Raw genomic sequence first — 21,078 nt, forward strand, 5'->3', positions numbered from 1 at the left:
GCATAGGCAAAGAGCTTAATTTGTGGGCATAACGTTGCTCTCAGCTTATACAGTGTGAGGCTTTCTGGCACCCCCCCCCAAGTGACACTGAGCAAATCTCTGATTCCCTGCACCATGCCTCCTGCATGATGTGACAATATTTATTTAACAGGTGTCACTTTGTTCCTTACTTTTCATAACTGCAGTCAAAGAGGTCTCACGCACCTGGTAAGATAGTGGGAAGGAAGGGATAAATAAGAATTAGAAAGCTTACAAGAATTGGAATGTGTTGATTGGTTTTTGAAATGTGCATTTTAACCCAAGGATGCGGGTGGGTGGGCTTTGGCCACGCAGATGCTGTTTGACATCAACCCCAATCAATGTGGCCAATGATCAAGGGGATGATGGGAGTTGTAGTCCAACAACACCAAGAGGGCCACAGGTCCCCCACCTTTGCTTTAATCAGAATATGCCATCATTGATTTTAGCTCTCTGGGTATCCATCTGAAATGTGGTCATTTATTGTAACCTTCTGCATCTTACAAGGACCTGGCAGAACAGGGTTTGACTCTTCACTCAGCCATGAAGCTCACTGGCTGACCTTTGACCATCTCCTACCTCACAGGGTTGTTATATTCAGATCCTTGGAATATAAAGATGGTATATGAATGTAATAAACACATAAATAATAAAAAATTGTTCTGTTGAGACTAATTTAGACTAATTAAGTGTTGATACTCCTGGTTTATTTTCTTTTGAACATATACCTTTCTACACATATGTCATTAATTAAAGAACAACAACCATACTTGAAGTCTGCTTTCAAAGTTCTGACCTACTTCACAAATATTAACTTAGCTTAGGCATGCGGGGTATTGCTTCCCTTGCTCTGGTTGGCTGTTAGAGCAACTTGCCAGCCCTTCTTTGGGCACAGACTCCAGAAGTTCATTTCCATAGCTGTCTTTCCCCCATTAATATGACAATAGTACAATAATGTGTGCCATGCCAGAAATCTCTTGCACTCACTTCAGAAGGGCAGCCTAATCATGCTGTGCTAAGATTTATTCCCGGCATTAAAAACGCATTTTCAAGATGCCAATGGTCCTTTTCAGTGACTGATCTGGAGAACATTGCAGTTGCATTATAATATTTCTCTCTGAGAGTCAGAGGACGTGAGTACAATCATTGGATGGCTTGTGCAATAAGGCAAGCCATCACTTATATCTGAAAGATACAGGGAATTAGCATCTAATTGAGTAGGATAAACAAAAGGCATAGAAATGAGGAAACAGTTCCACACATTAGCAAGCTCCTACACAGGAGGCAATTTGCACCTGAATGAATGTAAAGCCTATGGCAGGAAACATGACACGTGGCCATAATAGACAAGGATTTTACTGATGTGTGTATACCAATTTGTACAAAGTTCCTCCTGGAATCTTAGTCCTCCAAATACCCTTGTACCATAGCTGGAGCCAAAACCCAGAAGGTGCAAAAGGTCTACCAGGTGGCAGCATGGGATAGATCTGGCCTCCAAGAGAGCAAGCAGACAAGTCTATTGTAGTTGACAGTTTGACCCTTCAGCATTAGGAAAAACTACTGCTGTAATAGGAAACCAGAGGCATGCCAAAATCTTATGGAAATCAATGGGCATTAAGCAAACAGTTAATTTTTAAAACTGCTTTGGCTTCAGCAGGGGTTAACCAATAAAGCATGCCTGTTGTCCCCTGGATTGTGTCCAAAGACAGCAGCCTCAAAATACAGCAGAAACTGGCGTCGCAGCTCAGGAGCGAGTGAGAATTGCAGACACCACTAGAAGGTTCCTTGGCATCCACCGGTCAGCAAGTGATATACAAGCAGTGAAGTGTGAAGGCTGCAGACTGAACCTCTTCAGCTGAAAGGAAGAAAGAGGTCTAATTTCTATTTCAAAGGGGCTTAATTAGTTAATTTATTTGATGTGAATAATTGATTGAATGCCCCTGCCCATTGGCAAGGAGGCACCTGAGTGTTCTGTCGTGAAAGACTGCTGTTAGTTAATTGATGATCATGGTCAGGGATCAAAGGAACACTTAGTGCCATAAAAATTTAAAGGAAGAAAGCGCACCAAGCTACAATGCCCAGCTTCTGACTGCCCTTCTCCCATTTCTCTTCCACTCACTGATATGTCAGGCCTGTGCTGGAAGCAATCCAAGTGGCCAATCAATCTTTGGAAAAATAGCACAGCTGCAGAGAGGGAGTCTCAGGAGAGCATTGTGCCAGCAGTAGCTACATCTAAAGGCACTGAACCGTCATCACTCTCGACAGCTGGAAACATATATAAAAATATAAACAAGATTCATGAAATAGAGTTCAAGACTTCATGGAACTCCTGTGTTAACATTCCACAGCTGCAGCGTCTGATTCCTGCATTGAGCAGCATGGTCACATCTGAAAATGGCTGAAAGTCCAGCTAACTATGGTTTCCCAGCAAGGCTTGCAGCTTGGGGAGAAATTTTTGTTTATTTGCAGGTTAACAACAATCACAATCTTAATACAATGGCCTGTCTTAACATCCAGTGCTTTAGCCTTGTACTTGAGAGAAAACCCAGGTACCTGGCATGTTAATCCAGTTAAACCAGGGGTAGCCAATGTGGTGCCCTCCAGACTACAACTCCCACAGAGTCTTCCAAGGGTAATTCCCCTACCCAGAGTTCCTCCACAAATTCTTTGTCAAGACCCAGAGACTGGACTCCCTAAGACAATGTCTGGGCAGCTTTCAGCACAGCAGCTGAGTTAACAAGAGCCTGTCTGGCCTTCATATATCTGCTGAGTCTGTCCTGGCTGCTCCTCAAGCTGAGCTGCTCACAAACTGAGGAGAATCTCTGTGGGTTAGGGCTCAGGCCTAGGGCTTGCCGATCAGAAGGTCGGCGGTTCGAATCCCCACGACAGTGTGAGCTCTCGTTGCTCGGTCCCTGCTTCTGCCAACCTAGCAGTTCAAAAGTACTTCAAAGTGCAAGTAGATAAATAGGTACTGCTCCAAGCGGGAAGGTGAACGGTGTTTCTGTGTGCTGCTCTGGTTCACCAGAAGCGGCTTTGTCATGCTGGCCACATGACCTGGAAGCTGTACGCCGGCTCCCTCGGCCAATAAAGTGAGATGAGCGCTGCAACCCTCACACATAATCTTGACCTCAACCAAGCACCCCAACTCAGCCATTTGAATTCAGGGGTGGCAGGGTCTCAGTGTCTGTGTTTCTCTGAAGTCCTGTATTTCAGCTTTGTGTTTTTTTGTTTAGAGGAAGTAGATGTGTCCCTGGCATGATGACATGCAGAGATTTGTAAAGGCAGACTAGCTGAGATCCTGACTGAAGGAAACTTTAGGTGACTTCAGGACAGCATTGCCTTGGGCATCAACCGGGATTGAAATGGTTAAGTCCTCCTTGTGCGTGTTTTGAAATAGATGCCAAGCAAAGATCAAAAAGGTTTTCTCACCACTAGGCTTGCTTTAGGGTCCTTAACCTTGCTCATTTACTGAAATGATATTATAAGGAAAAGTAGCAAGCATGGCTATGTCAGGAAAGCCAGCCCATGCGGTGGAGAAGAGCCACTCCTTCCATTGTGGCTTGTCCTGTTCCTCAACAGCAGCACTGATGCTCTGCAGCTGAGAGGGTACCTGCAAAGGCAATTGTGTCCTCCTTCTCCTCCACTTCCAACTTGCTCTATTGTGATGGCAGAATGACCACTGGAAAGAAACCCTGGAGACAACGTGTGCACCTGCGTTCAGAAACATATAAACCCATTGCTTTCCTTGGTCACCCCGGGCCTCCTAGTCGTGCATGTGCAGCCTCTACAAGGAAAGAGGACACACAGCAACATGAACCAAGAATCCAACCTGCCATTTATACATCAGCCTCCAGCCAACCTGGTGCTCTCCAGATAGCTTGTACTACAACTTCCATCAGCCACAGCCAACAGGGCCATATAATCTGGAGGCTAATTTGTGGTCCAAAACAACTAGCGGGCACCAGGTTAGCAGAGGCTGGTTTACCTCCATCACTAACTCTTAAGGTGAGCACACCTATTAACCACTCTAGTTCCACACCTCTTTTTATAACTTTGGGTAGGCTCTCGAGAGAACTCAGTTCAAGTTTAAGTGGTGAGTTTGGTCATGGCCAGAGGTCTAGCTTTCTACCCTGCTGCCCCAATCTTTTCTGTGCCCTTTTGCTTTAACTTATTAGAAGCACAATTCTAACCTTCTCAGAAGCATTCCACTTTGAAGTTAAGGGCCTGCCTGAATTCCCCAGCTTGTCTCATGGAAAACCAACAGAAGCAGGATGGGATTGGCTTCCATGATGCAATGCTATGGATGGCAGCAGAGGGGCAGAAACTGGAGTGAGCTGGTGGACATGTAAAGGAGGGACGAATTGAGCATGGGAAAAGAGGTAGGCAGATGGTATATGATTATTTATATAGTGAAGTGAATTGTCTGTGAGCTAATACTCTGATTATAATAGCACATCCAAACCCCGCAGGGCAATTTAATACTCTTGGACTGAAGCACAGCAGCTGAATAGAATCATAGAATCATAGAGTTGGAAGAGACCACAAGGGCCATCCAGTCCAACCCCCCGCCAAGCAGGAAACACCATCAAAGCAGATCACAAAACACAAATGATAACCCAAATAGCGGATCACAAAACACAAATGATAACCCAAAATCCCATTCAGAAAAATCTGAGAGAGAGAGAGAGAAAGGCAGCATAATTTCAAAAACACATGATTATATCATAATCAAAAATTAAACTTCCAGCAAAAATAGTATAAAATCATTGTGAATAAAGCATTTGGAATATAAAACTTTCAAAGAAAACAAGAAACCAGGTTCCATAAATAAACTTACGCTGGAAACCTTGCAGACGTGTGTGGATGCTCATATTTTAAAAACAACTATAAAAAGCAGGATTTCATTTCTAGATGGTATCTCTAAAGTGGCTACATTCCTCCACCATGACAATTTCTCCTGCTGAGAGCAGGAAGAAAAACCCCTTTGAGGTTCCGCGGAAGAAGGGAACAAAGCAGGGATTACTGGGGAGAGCAAACTAGTGTTTATCTCCCTTTGTAGAAGGAGCGCTGGTTACATGGCCTGCTTTGCCTTGACTCAGCACAACTCTAACCCATGCTGAGCTCCACAGCTGCCCAGAAGCAGCAGGAGAGTGGAGAAGAATTTCAAACAGGCTGGTGGAGGTGGCTTCCAAGAAAAGACTGTAAGAGTGAGCAAGGAGGAGCTTTAATTGGATATGCCCTGCGTGTGGGGACTAACAAACTGTAGTATAGAGACTAAGCATGTGGGCTTTGAAACTGGCCTTTCTCCAAGCTGGTAGCCTTAGACAAGTCACTGTATCTGTTTCCTATTTGCATTATGATGATCATGATACCTGCCTTCCTTACAAGGTGGTGGGAAAAGAGTATTGAGGCAATACATGTGAGGATAAGGCCTTCAGTGGCTACTAGCCACAATGACTATGTTATTAATCTGTATACTTGTTGCTGGAAATTGGAAAGAGAAGGTGAGAATGCTCTTGTGCACATGTCCCACTTCTGGGCTTCTGGTTTGCCACTGTGGGTACAGGATACTGGCCTAGATGGGTCACTGGCCTGATCCAGCAGGGCTCCTTGTATGTTCTTAAGATGGAATGCAGTTTTGCATGCTATTAGGGCAAATTGCGGATGCGGGTGGCACTGTGGTGTAAACCACTGAGCCTTGGGCTTGCCGATCGGAAGGTCGGCGGTTAGAATCCCCATGATGGGGTGAGCTCCTGTTGTTCAGTCCAAGCTCCTGCCAACCTAGTAGTTTGAAAGCATGTCAGAAAATTTGCCCTAAAAAAGGTAAAGGACCCCTGACAGTTAAGTCCAGTCGCAAACGACTCTGGCGTTGCGGCGCTCATCTTGCTTTACTGGCCGAGGGAGCTGATGTTTGTCCACAGACAGTTTTTCTGGGTCATGTGGCCAGCATGACTAAGCTTCTGGCAAAACCAGAGCAGTGCACGGAAACGCCGTTTACCTTCCCGCCAGAGTGGTACCTATTTATCTACTTGTCCATTTACAGCACTTGCCCATTTCTACCCGTCCTGCAGTGAACAGAGTACACTGCATTGGTTAGCTTAAAAGTAGCAACTCCTATTGTAAATATATACTGTACAGTGGGACACACCATGGCAAGCTAGAGATGGGGAAGGAGAGGTTGGTGTAGGAAGTACTCACGGGGTCACAAATGGGCAATTCAGAGTGTGGAGATATGTCTGATCAAGTCATATGGGAAGTCACTGAAAAATAAGAATAGTAACACATGATGTTCTTATGATGTATTATGTGAAAATTTTATAATAAATATTATAAAAAGGAAGTACTCACGGGGTAACAGAGGATGGCAAGGGGTTGGGGGATCAGTGCCTAGGAACCAGAGTGGCAGGACCCATCATTAGAGCAGAGGGGCTCCTGTCTCCATGAACATGGGGGGCTCTGAGACGTAAGGAACAGTCAGAAGGATGCTCTAGGACAGGCACCCCCAGACCTGTGGCCCTCCAGATGTTTTGGCCTACAACTCCCATGATCCCTAGCTAACAGGACCAGTCGTCAGGGATGATGGGAATTGTAGTCCAAAACATTTGGAGGGCCGAAGGTTGGGGATGCCTGCTCTAGGAGGCTGAGGCAGGCAAGGGCCACAGCCCAGCTCCCTAGCTGGCCAGGTGGGGCTTGCTAGCTCTGGGAGAAGGTGTGTGATTCCTCAGCTGGAGTAGGCTCAGAACGATGAGGGTCACATCACGCCCAGGTGCTGCAATCAGGATGTAAAGCACAAAAGGGAAGCAGAGCTGAGGTGATGTGTCTGCTCAAAATTACTTCTTTGCATGAATAGTCATGCTTTGCTTAGCTGGAAATGGCAAAAAAAGAGGACCCGCAACAAAAATGTTCATATTAACTTTAAAATGTTTGAAGAGGAGCATTTCAGGCTGTAATAGTAAGGCATGCTTGGACAGACCTTTTAAGAAAAACGGGGAAGTTGTTTTAGAATGTAATTAGAACGCAAGACTGAGTTGCACATTTGTCTGTCCCACCCACCCACACCTTAAACAGAATCCACTGTGACATTTGGGAGCCCACTGACTTCTGCTGATTGCTGCCTTCCTCCAGCAGGTGTGGGTTATGCTGTCACATTTGATTAGCGTGGTGAGGATGAAAAGTCGCATCATGCAAGACAACATTTTGCTGTTGTCAGGGTGAGGAGAAGCAACCTTTACAAGTTTGGGTGTTTTTTGTTTTAATGCAGAACATTTCTCCTTATTCAGATGGTTTAGGAGACATGAAATGAATTCGGATTGAAGGGACACACAGATAAATGGAAGGATTCGGACGCCAAAGGAATAGGGGTCCTGCCCAAATCACCTTCTTTTCATATGGTTCATCTTCCCTGCATTATTTCCCTCTATTATTTCCCCCTGTAAGAACCTAATAAGAGCCCCACTGGAGCAGACCAGTGATCCATCTAGTTCAGCATCCTGGTCTCAGTTTCCAGCCAAATGTGTAAGGGAAGCCCACAATTAGAGATGATGACAATTGCTCTCTCCCCATTGGTGCTCCCAAACAACTGATATTCAGAGGCCTACCACCTATGATATCTTCCATGAAATCCATTTTAAAGCTGTGCAAGCTGACAAACATTACTGCATGTGGCATGACTCCTTTCTTTTTGAAATTCATTGCCTGCACATTGTTGACCTTTCCCTTGCTACAAATTTCCCTGTGTCATGCAGAATTAGGCACTCCAAAATGTCTCGGAATCGATTGGCTTAGGTGAGGTTCGCTGTGCATGTGTCAGGATGTAAAATGTCCAGAACCTTGTTTTCTTTAAAAAGGGATGTGTGTGTGTTGAAATAAGTCACTGCAGCAACAACATTTAAGCGTAAGCAGTGACAGTCTTTGTAAAGTGAATAACAAAGAGGTTGACTATTTCCCAAGAAGTCAAATTTCACGACCGGTTTCCAGATTCTGTGCACCGGGAACAGGTCCACGAGAGATTGATGACCTTAATCATGTCCTGCTTGTGAGATTTCTCACAGCAGGTCATGTGAGACTCCCTATGGGTAGAGGCAGTTTTAGGGTAGCACAACCAGTTTGGCCGCACTGGCTGCTGCACTGCAGGGGGCGCCACAGCAATGCTGTAGAATGGAATACAAGAGGCTGTGTGTGTGTGTGTGTGTGTGTGTGTGTGTGTAAATTGGAGAGCCCAACATCCACAACTGCTATGGGAGGCAGAATGTGGGACAAGGTGGCCTGATCCAGCAAAACAGTTCTTATTTTCTTAAATATGCATGGTTGTGCTCTCAGGTGAAGCATCCATTCCCCAGATTACTAGTCACAGACCCAGTTTGCATGTAGTACTAAGCCAAATAATGGCTTACTGTAATGTGCAAGCATGCAGGCTCTTTGGCTCCTCCTCTGCTTCTGCTGCCACAGAGCTTCTATAAGCTTCCTTATAAGGCTTTGCATTTTGTCTCAACCCAGGCTTGTGGTGCATTTCCTTCAGACGAACCATGAGCAGAAACCTTGGCTGCAGTTTGTGGCTTGCCTGGAGAGGCATAAACCATGAGCCTTGGTTTGGATGACACTCTAAGTCAAGCCATGTCTAAGCTCACAGTGGCATAGCGGCAGCAGCAGCAGCAGCAGCAGCAGCAGCAGCAGCAGCAGCAGCAGCAGCAGAAGAAGAAGAAGAAGAAGAAGAAGAAGAAGAGTTTGGATTTGATATCCCGCTTTATCACTACCCGAAGGAGTCTCAAAGCGGCTAACATTCTCCTTTCCCTTCCTCCCCCACAACAAACACTCTGTGAGGTGAGTGGGGCTGAGAGACTTCAGAGAAGTGTGACTAGCCCAAGGTCACCCAGCAGCTGCATGTGGAGGAGCGGAGACGCGAACCCGGCTCCCCAGTTTACGAGTCTACCACTCTTAACCACTACACCACACTGGCTCTCAGGACTGGAAGGACTGGCTCTCAGCAGGACTGGAAGAGGAGCAAAGCGGCTATGATCTCCTCTTCAGGAGCTCGAATACATGTGCATTTGTGCTGGTTTGGCTGATCGTTATGTATGTGCGACTCAGGTAATTGTCTCTGGAAGATGCTCAGCAAAATGTATCCCACTTCTGGAATTTGCCCATTAAGATATGTTGACTTCCTCATAAATCTTCCATGGGAACAAATAAAATTGATAAAACAAATAACAACAAAAAACACCCAACCGCACCCCATGCTGTGTCATTCTGAAAACTAGTGCAAAAGGAGCAGCTAGTTTGTGGCAACAGCGAGAGAAAACTGACTAGAATCACAGAATGTTCCTCTCAGCAGTGGCTAAGAACCAAGAGTCAAAGCAGTGGCAACAGATGAAGTGGCTTTGTGGAATGAGGTGACATGAGGACTTATGGAGACGTATTTGTCAGTCCCTAAATGTATGGCACCAGAGGAGCTCACTTTTCAGTCATTGCCTTGTAGGGCACAGTGCTGGCTCCTGAGTAGTTCTCACTTTGGAAATGCTTTCAGAATCTGGAAAGGCAGTAACTGTGAAGGACCACAACTAGGGTCTAATGATCTTTTCCATCTCAGGGACAATTCATCTAGAAAATGGTTATTCCACAGGTTCCAGACATTTGTTGAGGTACTGAAATATACTCGGGGTCCTGTAGTGATTTCATGCTCTTTATTGCAGCTTGTAAAACAGTGAATGAAACTTTCCTTAAAACGTCTGCTATATATACAGTGGTGCCTCGACTTATGAATTTAATCCGTTCCGAAGGGACCTTTGTAGGTCGAAAAATTCGTAAGTCGAAAAGCGCCATTGGAAACGCAATTTCCCATAGGGATGCATTGGAAACGGAGAAATTTGTAAGTTGAAGCAACCCCATCTAAAAATTCACAAGTCGAAAAAACCCTATCTAAAACCGCCGTAGTTTCCGTTCGGATGTCGAGAAATTCGTAAGCGTGCGGCCATTTGCCCCACTCGTAAGTCGAAAAATTCGGTTGTTGAGTCGTTCGTAAGTCGAGCTACCACTGTACATTATTTACACAATGGGCCCCACGTGATTGGCTAATTCTGGGCTGCTCCTGTAGGCCAATCAGGTTGCAGATTCACTTCTTCCAGAAGCCTGATTGGCTGCTCCTGCAGGCCAATCAGGTCGCTGATTCACTTCCACCTGGAGCTGGATTGGGTGGCTCCTGCAGTCCAATCAGACTGCTGCATTCTGGATCCTATTGTTCTAGGATTCAGCTCAGTACATAACAGGTACAATCCCAAAAGTTTCCAAATTATGACATAGATTAAGAGATTTTACTGAATTCAGCTTCTGCTTGCTCACTTGTTTCCCCCCTACCTGCTTCACAGCTTCTCTTCTCTGCAAGCGATATATCCTTTACAAGGTAACTGAAAGATTAAATAAAACCCACATCTGACCCTGCTGGCAGATTTGGGAGGTCATGGAAATGGAAAAACAGCACAGCTATGTGGCTTGAAATATATAGATCGTACAAAATCTTTTAACTATGCTGCTACAAGCAATCAATGTTAATCAGGTCTTTTGGGACTGACTGAAAGACTGGAGAGTTAGACTCTTCTGATTACAGTAAGCTCTCCAGAACCCATCAGAGGAGAGAGGGGGGGGGATGACATAAATGAAAATGGGACTTAGAACAGGAGGATTAATGGGCTAATAAGCACTCATGAATTGTGTGGGTGGCAAGGTTAAATTCCTCGACTTCTAGTGAAGTGAGAGAAGAGTTATGTCACTTGCAGAGGCTGCTGAGACTGAAAAAGAGAAGGGCATTTTGTAGGTGATTTTGCTCTTCAAATTTCTAGCAATCGGTCAGCTTTTCATTTTGCAAAATGAGATGGGCATGCAGAGTTCAATTTTAGCTTAAAATAAGTGCCTTTGAAAGGGGGCTAATACCAACAGTGTTCATGTTGGTGGCTGCTTGCGGGAATTATATCCCAAACTGGGGAAACCACTGAACTTTAGATATTGAATTATTGGTACAGTGAGTGCCGTGTTTCTCCAAAAATAAGCCATACCCCGAAAATAAGCCATACTCCGAAAATAAGCCATAGTGATAGGCAGTTTAACCTTGTAGGTTAAACTGTACCATACTTAATTAAAAAAATAAAGACATCCCCCGAAAATAAGCCACTGTGTGTTTTTTGAGGAAAAATAAATATAAGACGCTGTCTTATTTTTGGGGAAACACGGTAGTGGCTAGTAGGAATGGCAGGGAAAAAATGACTTGTCAACTTAAATAAGCTAAAGGCAAAACTGAAAATATTTGATTTGTATATGTAGTGCTGAATGATTTTGTTTAATATACAAATTGAGGACACATGTGGCAACATTTATCAAAGACTTCCCTCAGGTTATGGAAAAGAGACTAAGTACAAATTGTAATGTTATGATGAAGTATGTGGAAAATCTCCCAAGTTCCCAGTGAATCTTACACATATGACTGCCTACACCAGGCAACCCCAAACTTCGGCCCTCCAAATGTTTTGGACTACAATTCCCATCTTCCCCAACCACTGGTCCTGTTAGCTAGGGATCATGGGAGTTGTAGGCCAAAACATCTGGAGGGCCGCAGTTTGGGGATGCCTGGCCTACACGGAAAGGGGAAAATGTTAAATGCATTACCGTCTGTAATTGTAGAAGGTAATTAAAATAATTTCAGAACTCTGCCTATTTTGTTTCTTTTGGTGTTGATTGCTTTTGTATCTTGGAAATAAAGAGGAAAAAGAAAGAGGTTTGAAAATAGGCTCCTAATATTTATTTAGTTCTTAAATATAGTGTGTCTACCACTTGTTTGGGAGGAAGACCCTTTGAACTTCATGGGCTTTATATCTAAATAGACAGCTTCTGTTTTCTATGCAAGAGCTACTTTTATATAACAGAACAAAGTAGGAGAAACAGTTGGTTATATTTTTACCACAAGTATGCTTTCTGCCATGCTAGGTATTTCCAGTGCTGCTTTCCAACCGAATAGCCAAAACCTCAGCATTTTTGTGTGGAAGTTACAATGTCTGCATTTTTTGTGTGCAAGCAGTGAAGTTTGTCTGAAATCACTGCTAACCACGTTTGCAAAGCTAAGCAGGGTCCGGTATGGCTTCAAATTGGATGAGGAACCCTGTATTAAGATTCCTGCATTGGAGGAAGTTGGACTAGATGACCCTTAGAGTCCTTTCCAGCACTACCGTAAGATTCCCATAGCGTATCTATTTGTCTAATAACTTATCAATTTGGAATCACCTCCTCAAACATTTCCGAGTTGGTTTACAATATATTTGGTGATAGTAATTGGAATGTCCTAGTACCAGACTGCTAAATCCTTACAGCAGTCCAGTGAAATCTAGAGTGAAAACAGCAGCCATAAAACACAAAACCTTTTAGCACACAAAGTTAAAAGACTGAGGAAATGAAACATTTTGGAAGGACTTCAGTGTTGGCGCCAAGTGCTAAAGCTTCTGTAAAGAGCTTTAGCAAGCCTGGGTCTGTACCAGCAGATTTCTATCTGGGACAAGGAGGGACAGATGATCCCTCTTTATGTCGGAATGTTCCTGTGCTAGGAACATACCACTATGAAAATTACTATATAGGATCCTCGGCTTCTCATGGTAAGCAGCACCCGCATGTTGTATGAGGTATCAAAGTGGGCACTTGCCAGATGTGCCCACAGCTGGCCACCACCTTTCTCAACCTTCAAAATAATAATAATAATAAAGTTACTAGCCTAGAATTATGGTGCTGGAGGAGACTCTTGAGAGTCCCATGGACTGCAAGAAGATCAAACCTATCCATTCTGAAGGAAATCAGCCCTGAGTGCTCACTGGAAGGACAGATCGTGAAGCTGAGGCTCCAATACTTTGGCCACCTCATGAGAAGAGAAGAATCCTTGGAAAAGACCCTGATGTTGGGAAAGATTGAGGGCACTAGGAGAAGGGGATGACAGAGGACGAGATGGTTGGACAGTGTTCTCGAAGCTACCAACATGAGTTTGACCAAACTGTGGGAGGCAGTGGAAGACAGGAGTGCCTGGCGTGCTATGGTCCATGGGGTCACAAAGAGTCGGACACGACTAAACGACTAAACAACAACAAGCCTTCTTATTAGTCTGTCAGTTTCATAATATGCCTCCATGGCAAACATTAAAAACAAAGAGCCTTTCAGTTTCCCTGACAGGCTGAGGCAATTTTTACCTGTCAAAGATAACCAGGGTAAGGGATAGCAATACAGGGGTTGTCTGAGGCGTTAGAATGGCAGTTGCCAGCCACAGCTGCCCAGGCCTCAGCACTGGGTAAAAAAGTGCAGGGAGGACCACCGAGTTTTGGATTGGCTTCCAGCTTAGCAGTGGGGTCCCCTGGGGACTCAGCACCATCAGGCACTTACTGACAGGAGCCAATTTAAAGTAGGTAATAGTTTCAGATTCTGTTCAAATTTCAGCCACTATATCTTAGTGGGGTGTGTTTGTGTGTGAAGATTTCAAGTGGCAAAGCTGGAGTAAGAATAAAGGTAAAGGTACCCCTGACCGTTAGGCCCAGTCGTGGAAAAACTCTGGGGTTGCGGCACTCATCTTGCTCTATAGGCCGAGGGTGCCGGCATTTGTCCACAGACAGCTTGTGGCCAGCAAGCCGTTTACCTTACAGCTTGTGGCCAGAAATGCCGTTTACCTTTCCGCCAGAGCAGTACCTATTTATCTACTTGCACTTGATGTGCTTTCGAACTGCTAGGTGGGCAGTAGCTGGGACCAAACAACGGGAGCTCACCCTGTCGCGGGGATTCGAACTGCTGACCTACTGATCGGCAAGCCCTATGCTCAGTGGTTTAGACCACAGCACCACCCGCGTCCCTTCGGAGTAAGAATACCGAAACAAAATAGATGGCATCATCTCCAAAAGAATGTGGCATTAACTAAGGATAAAAACTGCTGTTAGCATGGAGTGAAGACAACCAAAGCTTAAAGTAGAATGACGGGGATCAAGGGATGGAGAGAAAAGACCCTGCATAGGAAGGGGAATGAAGGCCAATTATAATATACAATTAAAGGAGGGGGGAGGGAATTCCTCACCTAAATTAACTGGCATAAAGGTGACACATAGATTGTCACTTCTTTTCACCGCACTGGGGAGGCTTTTCATGCAAATCCAAGGAAATGATTTCTCCATTCCCTCCGAGAGCCCCAGGAGGGCCCATTTCATTTCAGGAGCAGTAGGGGACAATAATCATGCTGAAGTGGCTTCCCTCCTGAGAGACCAAGATAAGGGTTGCACAGTAGACGAACCATACTAATTTGCCGGTGAGTCCCCCCCCCCTCCATTTGACAGCTTTTCAGATGACAAAAACCAAGCAACATAAAAGGACTGTAAACTCTGTAGTGCCCACCCAACCCCCTCAGTGTTTATTCCCCCTCCCACGCAATATAAAACCCTGGGAGCACCAAATCCATAGTCCTCGGTAGGAGTTATAAAGGCATATGGGAGGAATTAAAATTAATGGGCTTAGTGTAGCTGAAAGCATGCTTGATTTATAGGCGAAGCTGCCAGAGAATAACATTGTGAGCAGCACAGTGACAATGCTTCAGAGGTGCAGAAGAACCACCAGAACAGCTTTTTTTTTTAAAAAAAAAAGGAATGAAAGATTCCGTGCAAAGCAGACCTCATTTCAGGGATGGGCTTCAGGGCCATTCGTTCCCAATTGGGTTGATGCTTTGCTCTGACTTGTACATCTGACTCGCATTCCCACACATTAATTCATTGCCCAGTAAGGACATTCAGATCAACAAATGGAACATGGTTCATCTTTCCACCAACTGATGATTCTCAGCTTGCGGTGACACAGAAGCAAGCCTTTCCACTGATGGCACTGGTGTTAAACAATGCCCTCCCTGCTGAAATATGGGGAAGTCCCATCTGTATGGGCATTCTGCTGGCTCTTGTAGATGTACCACTTTATACAGGCAGCAATACCTTGATCTCTTGATCCAAGACTCCAGCTTTAATCCCTGTGCTCTGTTGGGATTATTTTATTGCATGTATTTTATTATGGGCATTTATAATTTAATAAAGTTGTGCCATTGGTTTTTTAATTTTGTTAACTGCTTAGAAGTCTATTTTAGCATCAGTGGTATAAGATAATGATAAACATTCATGGAATTAAAAGAACCTGGTGTTCTGAGGAGCTGTGCCATCAGTGGGCCAGGATCCATTGCCTGGATAATGAAAAGGGAGATACTCATGAACAGAGAGTTGTTGTTTTTTTGTTTAAATAGAGCTGACAGTAGGTTACTTTGGCTCTATCCTGAGAGAGGAAGAATAATCTTCTGACCTGGCACTGCCTACCACAATGGAAGGAAACGAGATAACATACGTAGTTCCACCTCATTGCAATTGCCCTGGCAAGAGACTAAATATATTGAACTTGCTGTCAATAAGGGTTTTACTGCATAAACAACTTCTTCTTCTTCTTCTTCTTCTTCGATGAGGAGTAGTAGTTCGGATTTGATATCCCGCTTTATCACTACCCTAAGGAGTCTCAAAGTGGCTAACATTCTCCTTTCCCTTCCTCCCCCACAACAAACACTCTGTGAGGTGAGTGAGGCTGAGAGACTTCAGAGAAGTGTGACTAGCCCAAGGTCACCCAGCAGCTGCATGTGGAGGAGCGGAGACGCGAACCTGGTTCACCAGATTACGAGTCTACTGCTCTTCACTACACCACACTGGCTCTCAGATCGATCAGTGAATGGTTGTGAGGTTTGCCTTACCTTAAAGCAGAGGTGGGCAACCTGAGGACCTTCTGATCTTGTTGGACTTCCACTTGTTGGAAGCTGGAGTCTCGCAACATCGGCCAGGGAGAGTGGGGAGCCAGCTTCCCCACCACTACCCTCATGACACTGCCAACATGCATCTCCTTGTTGGGAGTCAGGAGATACTGTGCTTTGGATTGAGAGCCCTGCTGGAGCAGACCAAAGGTCCATTTAGTCCAGCATCGTGTTTCACAGTGGCCAACCAGATGCCTCTGGGAAGCCTGCAAGTAGGGCACAAGTACAACAGTGCTCTCCCAGCAACTGTTACTCAGAGGCACACAGTCTCCAAAAGTGGAGGCAAAGCTCAGTCATCATGGCTAGTAGCAATTTCTAGCCTTATCCTCTATGAATTTATCTGTTAAATCTATCCAAGCCATTGGCCATCACTGGATCTTGTGGGACATTAGATAGGCTGATAGATGGCATGGAAAGGACTGATAAATGGATCAACATAAGAACTTCCATACTGGGCATATGTCTCATTTATTTAGTCCAGCACTATGTATCCATAGGAGTCAACTAAATAGCCCTAGTACACTTACAGTCAGTAAGTCACATTGAACTCAATGGGTCTCACTTCTGAGTAGACATGTATAGGAGGATCACACTGTTAAAGCAAGTTAGAAGAAACAGTACTGGGTCAAAACCATCACTGAACTGATTTTAAAACTGGCCTGATTTTTTATTTTTGCCTACCAGTAAAATATCTTTTGTAATTTTATTGGGAGAAATGACAGCTTATTATGTGGTCTAGAAGAATAAAATGGGAAAGAATAGTTATCACACTGGTAGAAAGTTGACTGATATTCATGGCAATACAATTTCCCCACAGGCCTTTTAAATCAAATGTACTGTAGTTATTTAGAAGAGGGTAGGGCTCCTCTCTATTTTAGCTTCCAAAATTGCTGGTGGCTGCAAGGAATCCGAATTTCTGAAGACTTCTTAGAGTCATGCTTTAAGGCTGAAAGATTTCGTTTTCTTAAGGATTTTACACTTCTCTCACCGTTCTTATCTAAGGCATTGAAGAGAAATTGTCAGGCTTGATTCTGCAAGTGGTGCTCCTGAATGCTGTGATCCCCTCTGACTTGAGGCCTGGAATTAACTGGCCTGGAATAAAAACAAGCTTCTTGTCACTGATCTGGCTGTACCACCAAATTCCTAGAGTGAGGCTTAATCTACTCTGCAACAACACCGGTAGTTTAATAGTGAAAGACATGAACTGTTTAGGAGGTCACCACTCAACTGTAGCAACTTGGCTGTGATAGTCACAAATTCCTCCTTTCTCTCTTATCACTGGGAAAGCTAAGAGGCCCCAATGCAAATGGAGTCTTCTGGTAAACATTTCACATGCCTAAAGCCTTAGAGAGAGACTGCATAGTTTTAATAGTTGCAGGTATGGGGGTTAATGCCAGAGTGAATAAAAATGGAGGTCTTTGTACAGGGTTGGCCCTGCGATGAGGCAGATATCTTGGGCAGCAGATGCTGAGGTGCAGGGAGTAGCGAGATTTGTGAGTGCTCTGTGAGCTGCCCTGTGGTCCCCACTGTAGACTGCAGCCCTCAAGTGAAAGATACTGTCCTTTTACCAGTATTGGAGTAAGATCCAACTACTGATCCAACTGTCTTCTTAGTGCCTTGGAAGAGGGCGCCATCTTGTCCTTTGCCTTAGGCAGCAAAATGTATTGAGCTGGTCCTATCTTTGCACCCCAGTGCCACAGGTATCTCTGCTTGCTATTATAATATATTTTTCTTGGCTCTGGACTGCAAGCGTGGAATACTTACTCAGACATCCATGCCCTGATTACAGATGGGTGCATATGTCAGTTTTGGTTTTCCTCCATTTCTTATTTTTCCCACTCTTATATTTGGTTCTCCATATTTCCACATCAGGTTGAAATAATAATTAAAAATTCATTGTGAAAATTCATAAGCATTTTGGTGCGAATTTCTCCTAACATACACATGTTTGTATGCAATTTTGCGTAACATATAAATTTTTGCAAAGCAATTCCCCCCAAAAGATCTTTTGTATGCTATTTTAAAACACACACACACACGCACACACGGATTTATATGCATATTTTACCCTAGTATATGCATTTTTGTACACATTGCATGGCTGGAGAATTGCGCTGCAAAATTCGATAAGTGCAAATTTTCAAAGGGTGGTCTGTGTGAATTCAGTTTGCATTTGAATGCGAACAGGATTGAATTTCTCCCCCATCCTTGCTTCCAATTAGTTCTGTTCTCAGGACAGCACCTACCGTAAAGCCTGATAAGTAGGGTTTTTATTAGGAATAGCAACAGGTAAATACAGCTGAACAAGACAGCAAAAAGTGGGAGCAGCTAACCGCCTGCCATACTACAAAGAACGTTGACCTAAAGCTGAGAAACCATACAACTTTGTCTGTCTCTCACGCCCATGATGGAGGAGACAATGAATACCTGATAGGTGAGTGCCTCGGGTAGACAACAGTTTTAATCACCATAATAGAGCTTTGTCCACTGAAGTGATGGGGGCTGAGACAAAGCTAGAGCCAGGGATGCTGGTGGTCATGGCAACCCTTATATTTAAAAAGCTGATTCTCAACATTCTGTTAACTCTAGAATGAAAGAGGCAGAGCTCAGGAGAGGGCTATGGAACTTGGGGAAAGCTGTCTATGACCAAGAGAGGGGGAAAGCATGCTTGACTGTCACCTCTGTGATATCCACGAGTGCCTTCTCTCACTTTCCCCCTATAAGTGAATGATGGCACTCACCCCAGTGAGGAAATTAGTTTGTCCTTGTTGTAAAAAGGACAAGACCTATGTCATAACCCATGATACTGGTTTTTTTAAAAAAAATATCTACCCACCCACTCACATACCTGGGATCCTTGAAATAGACAAATCCTCTCTTATTGCATGTTTCAACTTCCTTACGATTTGCATTTTCCTGGTTGATAAAGAAAAGCAAATAATAACAAGCAGCTCTAGGCAATAAGGGGCTTTACCAGATGAATGTGCTTAATTGGCAAAATGAAAGGATTTGCTCCTTTTCTGAAAGCACACTTCTAAGGACTGAACCTTAGTATGCATCCAGTACGCAGGGGTTTCACCACAAAGGGATGTGTTGGTTGAATACCTCTAGTCAAAAGAAGGGGAGTCTTCAGTATGAAATAGAAAAGCATACAATGTATGCTGCTGGCATGAAATTTAAAACAAATATCCTAAGCTATGTGCCTTTAAGGAAACCACATTTCAGTACAGTACAGCCCTGAGCAGCTTGTTACTCCCCCACTAGTGATTAGTGCTTAACCAATTTCTTTTCATAGGAGCAGTTCAGCATATGCTCCCATAAATCCTATTAGGGTAGCCTCAAACTGTACAGATAGAAAGACCCACAGAGTAGCAACACAGTTTGTGTGTTTTACACAATTCCAGTGACAGTATATGCTACAGGGGTCCCTGTGCACTGTTTTGGAATGGATCTACCCTGACTATGATTCAAAGGCTTCCCCTAGGCAGATCTTTCCCACCAGAGAATCTTGCAAAGTGACAAGAAAAAGAGGATCATGGGTTCTTAAAATTCTTTTCAGAAGAGGTTGTGTTAATCTCCTGTGATGGCAAGCTAGATTCCATACACAGATAGCATGAACTACGCATGTCTGTAGACCAGAATATATAGCACTGAAAATTATGTTTAAAGGAGAGAGTGCAGAAAGGAGAGGAGTTCTTGTGATTACTGGAGATGACATTTACTCAGCATTCTACTCACTTCCCTTATCTCCTTTGCAAACCTTGTACCTGCACACAGACACTCTTCACACTCCTACATCCTCTCTGATTGCATTCTTCACCCTGGGTGACTTTTATCTGAGCAGTTTTGCTATCTGCAAGAATCCTAATAAATCTTTAATCTACAGCCTTCATTAGAACCGACCACCTACTGCTCTAATGTTGATCCCCCAGCCCCTGCAATCGATAACTCAATTATATATGCTTCTAATAAATCTTAGTGAAACAAATTGGAATACATAGGATCATGAACGTATTTTTTAACTTCTGTCATTGCTGGCACAAACAGCTGCATTTCTCAGTATGGCTCAGTGGGCAAAAATGGATGCTCAAGTTTCCATGGTGTTGGTGCCTTGAGGCGATCTTTAGCAAGCAACCCTGCTTGTTAAAGGTCTCAGCGTTAGCTTATTGCAAACCTTGGGCATGCATCAAGGCTTAGCCTTCTGCACCCTCCCTGACTGCATTCTTCTTCAGTGTCTGCATTCTGGCCCTTCCTTCCCTTTCCACATCTGGGTTATGAACATAAGCTGCAAAGGCCATTGTGCTTCTCCCCTCGCCCTCCCTCCACTACCTAGTGAATCAAGTAGGTATTAGAAGTTGAGATTAATGGGGTGCTGTTGTGTAATAGGTGTGTGGGAGAACAGGAGATTGTGAGGAAGGGCAGGAAGGTTTGCAGAGTGAAGAAATCACTTTGCCACAGGTCAATCACTCACCTGCAGCTTTGTAGCCTTCACTAAATAGCGGGGCCTACAGGTGCAGCGTCTGCTGAGACTTAAACGAGTCTAATCCAGCCTTCACCAACCTGGTGTCCTCCAGGTGTTGTTGGACTACTACAACCCCCCTCAGCCCAGCCAACTGTGCTCCCTGGGACTGTCAGGAGTTATTTGGAGGGAACCAGGTTGGTGAAGCCTGGTCTAATTCAAATATTGGATCTGAACCTATGGATGTGTCTCCAAAAGATGGATCCTGGATTCACCCCTTTGTTGCCTTCCTGTTAGCTGTTTGCTATCTAGTCTTTAACTTTGCTGCTGCTGAAATTTTGATACCCCTTGGGAGGAATTAAACGCAACACTATGGCAACCTGTTCAGATTGGCAGCCACAGCGATTCCCTCTCTCCTTCCCTTGTGTGCTGTTCTGGGGCTGAATCTGCTGTTCTTGTGTGGTTCTACTGATCTGGCTGGATCGATTTGGTGGGGGTGGGGAAGCACATAGGGGGAGGGGTGGGTGGGAAAGCCTTTTCATGATAGCAGGCACCCTTCTGCTGGCTTGCATTAGCAGGGCTTGTTAGTTGAATCCAACCCCTTGTATTTAGGCACTAAATTCCAGAAATCCCAAACACATCACATTTTGTGATGTTAGTACAACATGAACACACATAACTGGGATTGTGGACTTTGTGATCACTTTTTATAATTTTTTAAAATAATTTCCTTGCAAAGGAGAAATGCATTTTTTCTATGATTCGGGACTGT

Source organism: Zootoca vivipara, chromosome 2 (assembly GCF_963506605.1).
Source record: "Zootoca vivipara chromosome 2, rZooViv1.1, whole genome shotgun sequence".
NCBI lineage: Eukaryota > Metazoa > Chordata > Lepidosauria > Squamata > Lacertidae > Zootoca > Zootoca vivipara.